This window comes from Arachis ipaensis, chromosome B9, assembly GCF_059453495.1.
Source record: "Arachis ipaensis isolate K30076 ecotype BB chromosome B9, ASM5945349v1, whole genome shotgun sequence".
Taxonomy (NCBI): domain Eukaryota; kingdom Viridiplantae; phylum Streptophyta; class Magnoliopsida; order Fabales; family Fabaceae; genus Arachis; species Arachis ipaensis.
This window is the reverse complement of record NC_142444.1, coordinates 35,121,783-35,137,394: the sequence shown is the minus strand read 5'-3', so window position 1 is coordinate 35,137,394 and position 15,612 is coordinate 35,121,783. Positions and strand designations below refer to the sequence as shown.

General features: G+C 37.0%; 1 non-coding gene across 1 annotated transcript; it reads right to left on the bottom strand.

The window, feature by feature from the left end:
* Nucleotides 1-6,076: 6,076 nt before the first annotated feature.
* On the bottom strand, nt 6,077-6,184 carry LOC148544271 (small nucleolar RNA R71). The gene has a single exon (XR_015900928.1). It is a non-coding gene; the product is annotated as a small nucleolar RNA R71 (small nucleolar RNA).
* Nucleotides 6,185-15,612: the final 9,428 nt, after the last annotated feature.

Below are 15,612 nucleotides of genomic sequence, written 5' to 3'. Positions count from 1 at the left end.
TGAATTACAATGGGGAAGGAGCCAACGTTTGCGCCAACGTTAGCCTCCTAACTTGGAGGCTAACGTTGGCACATGAATTACAAAGGGGGAAGGGCCAACGTTTGCGCCAACGTTAGCCCCCTAACTTGGAGGCTAACGTTGGCGCCACTAGCACACAAGGCATTGCCAACGTTAGGGTCAAAGTTAGACCCCTAACGTTGGCACCAACGTCCATACCAGTAAAATATGTTTGCTGCTATGAAAAGTTGAAGCCAAAGTTAGACCCCTAACTTTGGCTCAAACTTTTGGTCCAACTTTTGCTAACCTCAAATCCGGTTCAATTGGTTCACTTCGGTTCTTCTCCAAACTTCAAGAGCAATCAACCAAGGCCTCTTTCAACCCAATTCCACCAAGAGCAAAGGCCCAACTCAAGGCTTGAAGATCATTTTTGAAAGTGTATAAATAGGATAGAATTCAAGTTATTCAAGGAGCTTTCCTTTTAGAATTTTCATAATAGTTTTCGGAGAGCTTTTGAACTTGAGTGAACTTTAATTTCTTGCTTTCATTGCTTTCATTTTCCATTTACATTTGTCTTGGATCTTGGATTGGAGAATTGAAGAAATTCTGTTTCAATCTCAATCTTGGATCTCTCTGTTTCTTTACTGTTAATTGAATTCCATTTCCGGTTCATTGTTCTTCATCTCTTTCCTTTGCAATTTACAATTTCCTTGCAATTGTTCTTGTTGGATCTAGGAAGGCATTGAGATCTAGACTTGGTTTTCTAGTCTCTGGGTCCTGAGATCTGAATTTCTCATTTCACTTCTCTGTTTATTGCTTTCTTATATTCATTTACTTTTCTGCTTCATATCCGGTTCAATCCCAATTCCCTTTTACTCTTCTGTTTGATGCAATTTAATTTTTCCTTGTTTAAATTCTGCAAATCCACATCCCAATCCCCTTTACATTTCAAGCAATTTACATTCTTTGAACTTTAAGATTCCGCAATTTACATTTCTTGCACTTTAAGTTTCTGCCATTTAATTTCTTGTTCTTTAAGTTTCAGCAATTTATTTCTTGTTCTCTTTACTTCAATGCAAATTACATTCTGCAAGTCACAAATCACCCAACCAACACTTGATTCGCTTGACTAAATCAACCACTAAACTAAAATTTCTCAATCTTTCAATCCCTGTGGGATCGACCTCACTCCCGTGAGTTATTATTACTTGATGCGACCCGGTGCACTTGCCGGTTAGATTTGGGTGTTTTGGGAGAGATTTATTTTTCCTCCAAAATATCTCATCAGAAAGCAGAAGTTCAGAGGGGCGAAAGCATCTCTATACCTTTATCTGAAATTCTCACCAATGATATACATAAGTATTTCTATCTTTATTTTCTGTCTATTTATTATTAATATTCGAAAACTCCATAATCAATTATTATCCGCCTGACTGAGATTTACAAGGTGACCATAGCTTGCTTCATACCAACAATCTCCATGGGATCGACCCTTACTCACGTAAGGTTTTATTACTTGGACGACCCAGTGCACTTGCTGGTTAGTTGTATTGAAGTTGTGAATGAAAAACAATTTATTAAGACGTGCGTACAGAGTTTTTGATGCCGTTGCCTGAGATCACAATTTCGTGCACCAAGTTTTTGGCGCCGTTGCCGGGGATTGTTCGAGTTTGAACAACTGACAGTTCATCTTGTTGCTCAGATTAGGTAATTTTCTTTTTGTTTTATTTTCAAAAATTTTTCAAAAACCTTTCAAAAATTTCTCCTTTGTTTTCGAAAAAAATTCTAAAAAAAAAATGTTTTCAAAAAAATATATTTTTCTTCAGAATTTTTAAGAATGAATTCTAGTGTTTCATGATGATTTGTTGAATCCTGGCTGGCTGTGAAGCCATGTCTAAATTCCTTTGGACTGAGGATTCAACTAATCACTTCAATGTACGTAATAGCATACTAAAGCTTGGCTGGCTATTAAGCCATGTCTAACCCTCAGATTGGAGCTTTAGACTAAAGAGCACAAGATTCCTGGAATTCATTATTTTTCTTTTTAACATTAATTTTCGAAAAAATCCAAAAAAAATTAATAAAATCATAAAAATAAAAAATATTTCATGTTTCTTGTTTGAATCTTGAGTCAAGTTGAAAGTTTGGTGTCAATTGCATGTTTTAAAGTTTGCATAAAATTTTCGAAAAATTCATGCATTCATAGTGTTCTTCATGATCTTCAAGTTGTTCTTGGTAAGTCTTCTTGTTTGATCTTGATGTTTTCTTGTTTTGTGTCTTTTCTTGTTTTTCATATGCATTCTTGCATTCATAGTGTCTATACATGAAAAATTTTTTAAGTATGGTGTCTTGCATGTTTTCTTTGCATTAAAACTTTTTCAAAAATAAGTTCTTGATGTTCATCTTGACATTCAAAGTGTTCTTAGTGTTCATCTTGACATTCATAGCATTCTTGCATGCATTCATTGTTTTGATCCAAAATTTTCATGCATTGAGTCTTTTTCATGTTTTTCCCTCTCATAAAAAAAAATATTCAAAAATCAAAAAAATATCTTTCCCTTTTTCACTCATAATTTTCAAAAATTTGAGTTGACTTTTTCAAAACTTTTTAAAATCTAGTTGTTTTTATGAGTCAAATCAAATTTTCAATTTAAAAAATCTTATCTTTTTCAAAATCTTTGATCAGTTTTATGCTATCTTAGACTTTCATGGGGGCTGGCCATTCGGCCATGCCTGGACCATTATCACTTATGTATTTTCATACGGTAGAATTTCTGCACTCCATAGATTAAGGTGTGGAGCTCTGCTGTTCCTCAAAGATTAATGCAAAGTACTACTGTCTTTCTATTCAATTCAACTTATTCCGCTTCTAAGATATTCATTCGCACTTCAACCTGAATGTGATGAACGTGACAATCATCATCATTCCTCCACGAACACGTGCCTGACAACCACTTCCGTTCCACCTTAGATTGAATCAGTATCTCTTGGATCTCTTAATCAGAATCTTTGTGGTATAAGCTAGATTGATGGCGGCATTCATGAGAGTCCGGAAAGTCTAAACCTTGTCTGTGGTATTCCGAGTAGGACTCTAGGATTGAATGACTGTGACGAACTTTAAACTCGCGAGTGCTGGGCGTAGTGACAGATGCAAAAGGAGGGTGAATCCTATTCCAGTATGATCGAGAACCTCAGATGATTAGCCGTGCTGTGACAGAGCATTTGGACCATTTTCACAAGAGGATAGGATGCAGCCATTGGCAAGGGTGATGCCTCCAGACGATTAGCCATGCAGTGACAACGCATCGGACCATTTTTCAGAGAGGATTAAAAGTAGCCATTGACAACGGTGATGTCCTTACATAAAGCCAGCCATGGAAAGGAGTAAGATTGATTGGATGAAGACAGCAGGAAAGCAGAGGTTCAGAGGAATGAATGCATCTCTATACGCTTATCTGAAATTCTAACCAATGAATTATATAAGTATTTCTATCCTTATTTTCTATTTATTATTTATTTTCGAAAACTCCATAACTATTTGATATCCGCTTGACTGAGATTTACAAGGTGACCATAGCTTGCTTCATACCGACAATCTCCGTGGGATCGACCCTTACTCACGTAAGGTTTATTACTTGGATGACCCAGTGCACTTGCTGGTTAGTTGTATCGAAGTTGTGAATGAAAAACGATTTATTAAGACGTGCTACAGAGTTTCTGGCGCCGTTGCCTGAGATCACAATTTCGTGCACCAGGTTTTCAAGTTGTAAAAAGTGTGGTTTACCGTCAAAATATAAAATAAATCTTTTCAAAAATATATTTTTCTTCAGAATTTTTAAGAATGAATTCTAGCGTTTCATGAAGCATGTTGAAGCCTGGCTGGCTGTAAAGCCATGTCTAATTCTTTTGGATAGAGGCTTCCAACCATCAGCATAGAGGCAAGTTAATTGGAATGTCAGCCGTGGCATGTCTGAGTTACATACTAAAGCTTGGCTGGCTATTAAGCCATGCCTAACCCTCGGATTGGAGCTTTAGACTAAGAATACAAGATTCCTGGAATTCATATTAAAAAATTTTGAAATCCTTATTTTCTTTTTCCTATATGTTTTTTCGAAAAAAAATATACAAAAATCCAAAAAAATAAAAAAATTCATAAAAATAAAAAATATTTCATGTTTCTTGTTTGAGTCTTGAGTCAAGTTGAAAGTTTGGTGTCAATCGCATATTCATCTTGCATTTTTCGAAAAATTCATGCATTCATAGTGTTCTTCATGATCTTCAAGTTGTTCTTGGTAAGTCTTCTTGTTTGATCTTGATGTTTTCATGTTTTGTGTCTTTTCTTGTTTTTCGTATGCATTCTTGCATTCATAGTGTTTATACATGAAAAATTTTTAAGTTTGGTGTCTTGCATGTTTTCTTTGCATTAAAACTTTTTCAAAAATAAGTTCTTGATGTTCATCTTGACATTCAAAGTGTTCTTGGTGTTCATCTTGACATTCATAGCATTCTTGCATGCATTCATTGTTTTGATCCAAAATTTTCATGCATTGAGTCTTTTTCATGTTTTTCCCTCTCATCATAAAAAAAATTCAAAAATCAAAAAAATATCTTTCCCTTTTTCACTCATAAATTTCGAAAATTTGAGTTGACTTTTTCAAAACTTTTTAAAATCTAGTTGTTTTTATGAGTCAAATCAAATTTTCAATTTAAAAATCTTATCTTTTTCAAAATCTTTTTCAAAAATAAAATCTTTTTCATTTTTCTTATTTATTTTTGAAAATTTTTAAAATATTTTTCAAAAATCTTTTTCTTATCTTTATCTCCTAATTTTCGAAAATAACATCATCAATTAATATATTGATTCAAAAATTTCAAGTTTGTTACTTACTTGTTAAGAAAGATTCAAACTTTAAGTTCTAGAATCATATTTTGTGATTTCTTGTGAATCAAGTCATTAATTGTGATTTTAAAAATCAAATCTTTTTCAAAACTAATTTCAATCATATCTTTTCAAAAATATCTTTCTATCTTATTTTTTTCAAAATCATATCTTTTTCAAAAATTTGATTTTAAAATATCTTTTCTAACTTCTTATCTTCTTATCTTTTCAAAATTGATTTTCAAATTTGTTTCAACTAACTAACTAACTTTTTGTTTGTTTCTTATCTTTTTCAAAACTACCTAACTAACTCCCTCTCTCTCTAATTTTCGAAAATATCTTTCCTCTTTTTCAAAATTTCTTTTTAATTAACTAATTATTTTAATTTTTTATTTTAATTCTCGAAAATTACTAACCTTTTTCAAAAACTATTTTCGAAAATCACTAACTCTTTTTCAAAAAAAATTACTTTCGAAAATTCTCTCTCTCTTATCTCCTTCTATTTATTTATTCATCTACTAACACTTCATCTCACCCAAATTCGAACCCCGCTCTTCCATCTATGTTCGAATTTTTTCTTCTTCTTATCTTCTACTCACACAGGGACCTCTATACTGTGGTAAAAAGGACCCCTATTATTATTATTTTTCTGTCCCTCTTTTTCATATGAGCAGGAGCAAGGACAAGAACATTCTTGTTGAAGCAGATCCAGAACCTGAAAGGACTCTGAAGAGGAAACTAAGAGAAGCTAAATTACAACAATCCAGCAAGCACCTTTCAGAAATTTTTGAACAAGAAGAGGAGATGGCAGCCGAAAATAATAATAATGCAAGGAGGATGCTTGGTGACTTTACTGCACCTAATTCCAATTTACATGGAAGAAGCATCTCCATTCCTGCCATTGGAGCAAATAATTTTGAGCTTAAACCTCAATTAGTTTCTCTGATACAGTAGAACTGCAAGTTTCATGGACTTCCATCTGAAGATCCTTTTCAGTTCTTAACTGAATTCTTGTAGATATGTGATACTATTAAGACTAATGGAGTAGATCCTGAAGTCTACAGGCTCATGCTTTTCCCTTTTGCTGTAAGAGACAGAGCTAGAGTATGGTTGGACTCTCAACCTAAGGATAGCCTGAACTCTTGGGATAAGCTGGTCAAGGCTTTCTTAGCCAAGTTCTTTCCTCCTCAAAAGCTGAGTAAGCTTAGAGTGGATGTTCAGACCTTCAGACAGAAAGAAGGTGAATCCCTCTATGAAGCTTGGGAGAGATACAAAGGACTGACCAAAAAGTGTCCTTCTGATATGCTTTCAGAATGGACAATCCTGGATATATTCTATGATGGTCTGTCTGAATTAGCTAAGATGTCATTGGATACTTCTGCAGGTGGATCCATTCACTTAAAGAAAACGCCTGTAGAAGCTCAAGAACTCATTGACATGGTTGCTAATAACCAGTTCATGTACACTTCTGAGAGGAATCCTGTGAGTAATGGGATGCCTATGAAGAAGAGAGTTCTTGAAATTGATACTCTGAATGCCATATTGGCTCAGAATAAAATATTGACTTAGCAAGTCAATATGATTTCTCAGAGTCTAAATGGAATGCAAGCTGCATCCAACAGTACTCAAGAGGCATCTTCTGAAGAAGAAGCTTATGATCCTGAAAACCCTGCAATAGCAGAGGTGAATTACATGGGTAAACCTTATGGAAACATCTATAACCCCTCATGGAGAAATCACCCAAATCTCTCATGGAAGGATCAACAAAAGCCTCAACAAGGCTTTAATAATGGTGGAAGAAACAGGTTTAACAATAGTAAACCTTTTCCATCATCCACTCAGCAATAGACAAAGAACTCTGAACAAAATACCTCTAATTTAGCAAACTTAGTCTCTGATCTATCTAAGGCCACTGTAAGTTTCATGAATGAAACAAGGTCCTCCATTAGAAATTTGGAGGCACAAGTGGGCCAGCTGAGTAAAAGGATCACTGAAATCCCTCCTAGTACTCTCCCAAGCAATACAGAAGAAAATCCAAAAGGAGAGTGCAAGGCCATTGACATAGTCAACACGGCCGAACCTGGAGAGGAAGGGGAGGACGTAAATCCCAGTGAGGAAGACCTCCTGGGACGTCCAGTGATCAATAAGGAGTTTCCCTTTGAGGAACCAAAGGAATCTGAGACTCATCTAGAGACCATAGAGATTCCATTGAACCTCCTTATGCCCTTCATGAGCTCTGACGAGTATTCATCTTCTGAAGAGAGTGAGGATGTTACTGAAGAGAAAGTTACCAAGTACCTTGGTGCAATCATGAAGCTGAATGCCAAATTATTTAGTATTGAGACTTGGGAGGATGAACCTCCCTTGTTCACCAATGAACTAAGTGATCTGGATCAACTGACATTGCCTCAGAAGAAACAGGATCCTGGAAAGTTCGTAATACCTTGTACCATAGGCAACATGATCTTTGAAAAGGCTCTGTGTGACCTTGGTTCAGGGATAAACCTCATGCCCCTCTCTGTAATAGAGAAACTGGAAATCTTTGGGGTGCAAGCTACTAAAATCTCATTAGAGATGGCAGACAATTCAAGAAAACAGGCTTATGGACAAGTAGAGGACGTGTTAGTAAAGGTTGAAGGCCTTTACATCCCTGCTGATTTCATAATCCTTGATACTGGGAAGGATGAGGATGAATCCATCATCCTTGGAAGATCTTTCCTAGCCACAGCAAGAGCTGTGATTGATGTTGACAGAGGTGAATTAGTCCTTCAATTGAATGAGGACTCCCTTGTGTTTACAACTCAAGGTTACCCTTCTGTAAACATGGAAAAGAGGCACAGTAAGCTTCTCTCAAAACAGAGTCAACCAGAGCCCCCACAGTCAAACTCTAGGTTTGGTGTTGGGAGGCCACAACCAAACTCTAAGTTTGGTGTTGGAAAGTCTCAACAATGCTCTGAACATCTGTGAGGCTCCATGAGAGCCCACTGTCAAGCTATTGACATTAAAGAAGCACTTGTTGGGAGGCAGCCCAATTTTTATTTATCTAATTTTATTTTTCTTGTTTGTTCATGTTTTATTAGGTTCATGATCATGTGGAGTCACAAAATAAATATAAAAATTGAAAACGGAATCAAAAACAGCAGAAGAAAAATCACACCCTGGAGGAAGACCTTACTGGCGTTTGAACGCTAGTAAGAAGCATCTGGCTGGCGTTCAACGCCAGAACAGAGCATGGTTCTGGCGCTGAACGCCCAAAATGGGCAGCATCTGGGCGTTTGAATGCCAGAATTGCACCCTGGAGAAGAGCTGGCGCTGAACGCCCAGAACAAGCATGGTTCTGGCGTTCAACGCCAGAAATGGGCAACAAATGGGCGTTCAACGCCCAGAACAAGCACCAATCTGGCGCTGAACGCCCAGAGTTGTGTGCAAGGGCATTTTGCATGCCTAATTTGGTGTAAGGTTGTAAATCCTTGAACACCTCAGGATCTGTGGTCCCCACAGGATCACCTCAGGATCTGTGGACCCCACAGGATCCCCACCTACCTCCACTCACTTCTTCTCACCCCTCTTTCACACAATCCCATAAACACTCTTCCCCAAAACTTTTCACCAATCACCTCAATCTCTCTTCCCTATAACCACTTCACCACTCACATCCATCTACTTTTCCCCATAAACCTACCTCATAAACCCTACCTACCTTCAAAATTCAAAATCAATTTCCCACCCAAAACCCACCCTTATGGCCGAACCTTACCTCCCTCTCCTCCATATTTTCTTCTTCTTCTTCATCTATTCTTTCTTCTCTTGCTCGAGGGCGAGCAATATTCTAAGTTTGGTGTGGTAAAAGCATAAGCTTTTTGTTTTTCCATTACCATTGATGGCACCCAAGACCGGAGAATCCTCTAGAAAAGGGAAAGGGAAGACAAAAGCTTCCACTTCCGAGTCATGGGAGATGGAAAGATTCATCTCCAAAGCTCATCAAGAACACTTCTATGATGTTGTGGTCAAGAAGAAGGTGATCCCCGAGGTCCCTTTCAAGCTCAAGAAGAATGATTATCCGGAGATCCGACATGAAATCCAAAGAAGAGGTTGGGAAGTTCTAACAAACCCCATCCAACAAGTCGTAATCCTAATGGTTCAAGAGTTTTATGCCAATGCATGGATCACTAGGAACCATGATCAAAGTAAGAACCCAAACCCAAAGAATTATATTACAATGGTTTGGGGGAAATACTTAGATTTTAGTCCGGAAAATGTGAGGTTGGCGTTTAACTTGCCTATGATGCAAGGAGATGCACGTCCCTACACTAGAAGGGTCAACTTTAATCAAAGGTTGGACCAAGTCCTCATGGACATATGTGTGGAAGGAGCTCAATGGAAGATTGACTCCAAAGGCAAGCCGGTTCAATTAAGAAGACTGGACCTCAAGCCTGTGGCTAGAGGATGGTTGGAATTCATCCAACGCTCCATCATTCCCACTAGCAACCGATCTGAAGTTACTGTGGATCGGGCCATCAGGATCCATAGCATCATGATTGGAGAAGAAGTAGAAGTTCATGAAGTCATTTCCCTTGAACTCTACAAAATAGCCGAAAAGCCCTCTCCTGGGGCAAGGCTAGCTTTTCCTCATCTTATTTGCCATCTATGTTACTCAGCTGGAGCTTTCATAGAAGGAGACATTCCCATTGAGGAAGAGAAGCCCATCACTAAGAAAAGGATGGAGCAAACAAGAGAGCCCATTCATGGATCTCAAGAGACGCATGAAGCTCATCACCATGAGATCTCGGAGATGCCTCAAATGCATTTTCCTCAACAAAACTATTGGGAGCAAATCAACACCTCCCTAGGAGAATTAAGTTCCAACATGGGACAACTAAGGGTGGAACATCAAGAGCACTCCATCATCCTTCATGAAATTAGAGAAGATCAAAAAGCAATGAGGGAGGAGCAACAAAGACAAGGAAGAGACATAGAAGAGCTCAAGGACATCATTGGTTCCTCAAGGAGAAAATGCCACCATCACTAAGGTGGACTCATTCCTTGTTCTTTCATTCTCTGATTTTCGTTTTCTATGTTAAGTGCTTATCTAAGTTTGTGTCTTATTACATGATCATTAGTAGCTAGTAACTCTGTCTTAAAGTTATGAATGTCCTATGAATCCATCACCTCTCTTAAATGAAAAATGTTTTAACTCAAAAGAACAAGAAGTACATGAGTTTCGAATTTATCCTTGAACTTAGTTTAATTATATTGATGTGGTGACAATACTTTTTGTTTTCTGAATGAATGCTTGAACATTGTATATGTCTTTTGAAGTTGTTGTTTAAGAATGTTAAATATGTTGGCTCTTGAAAGAATGATGATAAGGAGACATGTTATTTGATAATCTGAAAAATCATAAAAATGATTCTTGAAGCAAGAAAAAGTAGCAAAGAACAAAGCTTGCAGAAAAATAAAGAAAAAAATATAGGCGAAAAAAAATAAAAAGAAAAAGCAAGCAGAAAAAGCCAAAAGCTCTTAAAACCAAGATGCAAGAGCAAAAAAAAGCCAATAACCCTTAAAACCAAAAGGCAAGGGTAAATAAAAAGGATCCCAAGGCTTTGAGCATCAGTGGATAGGAGGGCCTAAAGGAATAAAATCCTAGCCTAAGCGGCTAAACCAAGCTGTCCCTAACCATGTGCTTGTGGCGTGAAGGTGTCAAGTGAAAACTTGAGACTGAGCGGTTAAAGTCAAGGTCCAAAGCAAAAGAAGAGTGTGCTTAAGAACCCTGGACACCTCTAATTGGGGACTTTAGCAAAGCTGAGTCACAATCTGAAAAGGTTCACCCATTTATGTGTCTGTGGCATTTATGAATCCGGTGGTAATACTGGAAAACAAAGTGCTTAGGGCCACGGCCAAGACTCATAAAATAGCTGTGTTCAAGAATTATCATACTGAACTAGGAGAATCAATAACACTATCTGAACTCTGAGTTCCTATAGATGCCAATCATTCTGAACTTCAATGGATAAAGTGAGATGCCAAAACTATTCAAGAGGCAAAAAGCTACAAGTCCGGCTCATTTAATTGGAGCTATGTTTCATTGATAGTTTGGAATTTATAGTATATTCTCTTCTTTTTATCCTATTTGATTTTCAGTTGCTTGGGGACAAGCAACAATTTAAGTTTGGTGTTGTGATGAGCGGATAATTTATACACTTTTTGGCACTATTTTTAGTATGTTTTTAGTAGAATCTGGTTACTTTTAGGGATGTTTTCATTAGTTTTTATGTTAAATTCACATTTCTAGACTTTACTATGAGTTTGTGTGTTTTTCTATGATTTCAGGTATTTTCTGGCTGAAATTGAGGGACTTGAGCAAATATCAGATTCAGAGGTTGAAGAAGGACTACTGATGCTGTTGGATTCTGACCTCCCTGCACTCAAAGTGGATTTTCTGGAGCTACAGAACTCAAAATGGTGCGCTTCCAATTGCGTTAGAAAGTAGACATCCAGGGCTTTCCAGAAATATATAATAGTCCATACTTTGGCCGCGTTTAGATGATGTAAAAGGGCGTTGAACGCCAGTTTTATGCTGCTATCTGGAGTTAAACGCCAGAAACACGTCACAAGCCATAGTTGAACGCCAGAAATATGTTACAAACTGGCGTTCAACTCCAAGATTGACCTCTACACGTGTAACATTCAAGCTCAGCCTAAGCACACACCAAGTTGACCCCGAAAGTGGATTTATGCATCAATTACTTACTTCTGTAAACCCTAGTAACTAGTTTAGTATAAATAGGACTTTTTACTATTGTATTAGACATCTTTGATCAGTTTTATGCTATCTTAGACTTTCATGGGGGCTGGCCATTTGGCCATGCCTAGACCATTATCACTTATGTATTTTCATACGGTAGAGTTTCTGCACTCCATAGATTAAGGTGTGGAGCTCTGCTGTTCCTCAAAGATTAATGCAAAGTACTACTATTTTTCTATTCAATTCAACTTATTCCGCTTCTAAGATATTCATTCGCACTTCAACCTGAATGTGATGAACGTGACAATCATCATCATTCCCCCACGAACGCGTGCCTGACAACCACTTCCGTTCCACCTTAGATTGAATGAGTATCTCTTGGATCTCTTAATCAGAATCTTCGTGGTATAAGCTAGATTGATGGCGGCATTCATGAGATTCCGGAAAGTCTAAACCTTGTCTGTGGTATTCCGAGTAGGACTCTGGGATTGAATGACTGTGACGAACTTCAAACTCGCAAGTGCTGGGCGTAGTGACAGACGCAAAAGGAGGGTGAATCCTATTCCAGTATGATCGAGAACCTCAGATGATTAGCCGTGCTGTGACAGAGCATTTGGACCATTTTCACAAGAGGATAGGATGCAGCCATTGGCAAGGGTGATGCCTCCAGACGATTAGCCATGCAATGACAGCGCATCGGACCATTTTTCAGAGAGGATTAAAAGTAGCCATTGACAACGGTGATGTCCTTACATAAAGCCAGCCATGGAAAGGAGTAAGATTGATTGGATGAAGACAGCGGGAAAGTAGAGGTTCAGAGGAACGAATGCATATCTATACGCTTATCTGAAATTCTAACCAATGAATTACATAAGTATTTCTATCCTTATTTTCTATTTATTATTTATTTTTGAAAACTCCATAACTATTTGATATCCGCCTGACTGAGATTTACAAGGTGACCATAGCTTGCTTCATATCGACAATCTCCGTGGGATCGACCCTTACTCACGTAAGGTTTATTACTTGGACGACCCAGTGCACTTGCTGGTTAGTTGTATCGAAGTTGTGAATGAAAAATGATTTATTAAGACGTGCGTACAGAGTTTCTGGCGCCGTTGCCTGAGATCACAATTTCGTGCACCAAATTTTTGGCGCCGTCGCCGGGGATTGTTCGAGTTTGGACAACTGACGGTTCATCTTGTTGCTCAGATTAGGTAATTTTCTTTTTGTTTTATTTTCAAAAATTTTTCAAAAAGCTTTCAAAAATTTCTCTTCTGTTTTCGAAAAAAAAAATTTCAAAACTTTCTCATCTGTTTTCGAAAAAAATAAAAATTCCTTTCAAAAATTTTTATTATGTTCTTCAGATTTTTTAAGAATGAATTCTAGAGTTTCATGAAGCATGTGAAGCCTGGCTGGCTGTAAAGCCATGTCTAAATTCTTTTGGACTGAGGCTTCCAAACCATCAGCATAGAGGCAAGTTAATTTGATAAGTAATGGGCAGTATATTCTGATGTTACATGCTAAAGCTTGACTGGCTATTAAGCCATGTCTAACCCTCAGATTGGAGCTTTAGACTAAGAATGCAAGATTCTTGGAATTCATATTAAAAATTTTGGAATCCTTATTTTTCTTTTTCACAAATAATTTTCGAAAAATACAAAAAAAATTAGAAATTCATAAAAATAAAAAATATTTCATGTTTCTTGTTTGAGTCTTCAGTCAAGTTGAAAGTTTGGTGTCAATTGCATATTCATCTTGCATTTTTCGAGAAATTCATGCATTCATAGTGTTCTTCATGATCTTCAAGTTGTTCTTGGTAAGTCTTCTTGTTTGATCTTGATGTTTTCATGTTTTGTGTCTTTTCTTGTTTTTCATATGCATTCTTGCATTCATAGTGTCTATACATGAAAAATTTTTAAGTTTGGTGTCTTGCATGTTTTCTTTGCATTAAAACTTTTTCAAAAATAAGTTCTTGATGTTCATCTTGACATTCAAAGTGTTCTTGGTGTTCATCTTGACATTCATAGCATTCTTGCATGCATTCATTGTTTTGATCCAAAATTTTCATGCATCGAGTCTTTTTCATGTTTTTCCCTCTCATAAAAAAAAATTTAAAAATCAAAAAAATATCTTTCCCTTTTTCACTCATAAATTTCAAAAATTTGAGTTGACTTTTTCAAAACTTTTTAAAATCTAGTTGTTTTTATGAGTCAAATCAAATTTTCAATTTAAAAAATCTTATCTTTTTCAAAATCTTTGATCAGTTTTTTGCTATCTTAGACTTTCATGGGGGCTGGCCATTCGGCCATGCCTGGACCATTATCACTTATGTATTTTCATACGGTAGAATTTCTGCACTCCATAGATTAAGGTGTGGAGCTCTGCTGTTCCTCAAAGATTAATGCAAAGTACTACTGTCTTTCTATTCAATTCAACTTATTCCGCTTCTAAGATATTCATTCGCACTTCAACCTGAATGTGATGAACGTGACAATCATCATCATTCCCCCACGAACACGTGCCTGACAACCACTTCCATTCCACCTTAGATTGAATGAGTATCTCTTGGATCTCTTAATCAGAATCTTTGTGGTATAAGCTAGATTGATGGTGGCATTCATGAGAGTCCGGAAAGTCTAAACCTTGTCTGTGGTATTCCGAGTAGGACTCTAGGATTGAATGACTGTGACGAACTTTAAACTCGCGAGTGCTGGGCGTAGTGACAGATGCAAAAGGAGGGTGAATCCTATTCCAGTATGATCGAGAACCTCAGATGATTAGCCGTGCTGTGACAGAGCATTTGGACCATTTTCACAAGAGGATAGGATGCAGCCATTGGCAAGGGTGATGCCTCCAGACGATTAGCCATGCAGTGACAATGCATCGGACCATTTTTCAGAGAGGATTAAAAGTAGCCATTGACAACGGTGATGTCCTTACATAAAGCCAGCCATGGAAAGGAGTAAGATTGATTAGATGAAGACAGCAGGAAAGCAGAGGTTCAGAGGAATGAATGCATCTCTATACGCTTATCTGAAATTCTAACCAATGAATTATATAAGTATTTCTATCCTTATTTTCTATTTATTATTTATTTTCGAAAACTCCATAACTATTTGATATCCGCCTGACTGAGATTTACAAGGTGACCATAGCTTGCTTCATACCGACAATCTCCGTGGGATCGACCCTTACTCAGGTAAGGTTTATTACTTGGACGACCCAGTGCACTTGCTGGTTACTTGTATCGAAGTTGTGAATGAAAAACGATTTATTAAGACGTGCGTACAGAGTTTCTGGCGCCGTTGCCTGAGATCACAATTTCGTGCACCAGGTTTTCAAGTTGTAAAAAGTGTGGTTTACCGTCAAAATATAAAATAAATCTTTTCAAAAATATATTTTTCTTCAGAATTTTTAAGAATGAATTCTAGCATTTCATGAAGCATGTTGAAGCCTAGCTGGCTGTAAAGCCATGTCTAATTCTTTTGGATAGAGGCTTCCAACCATCAGCATAGAGGCAAGTTAATTGGAATGTCAGCCGTGGCATGTCTGAGTTACATACTAAAGCTTGGCTGGCTATTAAGCCATGCCTAACCCTCGGATTGGAGCTTTTGACTAAGAATACAAGATTCCTGGAATTCATATTAAAAAATTTTGAAATCCTTATTTTCTTTTTCCTATATGTTTTTTCGAAAAAAAATATACAAAAATCCAAAAAAATAAAAAAATTCATAAAAATAAAAAATATTTCATGTTTCTTGTTTGAGTCTTGAGTCAAGTTGAAAGTTTGGTGTCAATCGCATATTCATCTTGCATTTTTCGAAAAATTCATGCATTCATAGTGTTCTTCATGATCTTCAAGTTGTTCTTGGTAAGTCTTCTTGTTTGATCTTGATGTTTTCATGTTTTGTGTCTTTTCTTGTTTTTCATATGCATTCTTGCATTCATAGTGTTTATACATGAAAAATTTTTAAGTTTGGTGTCTTGC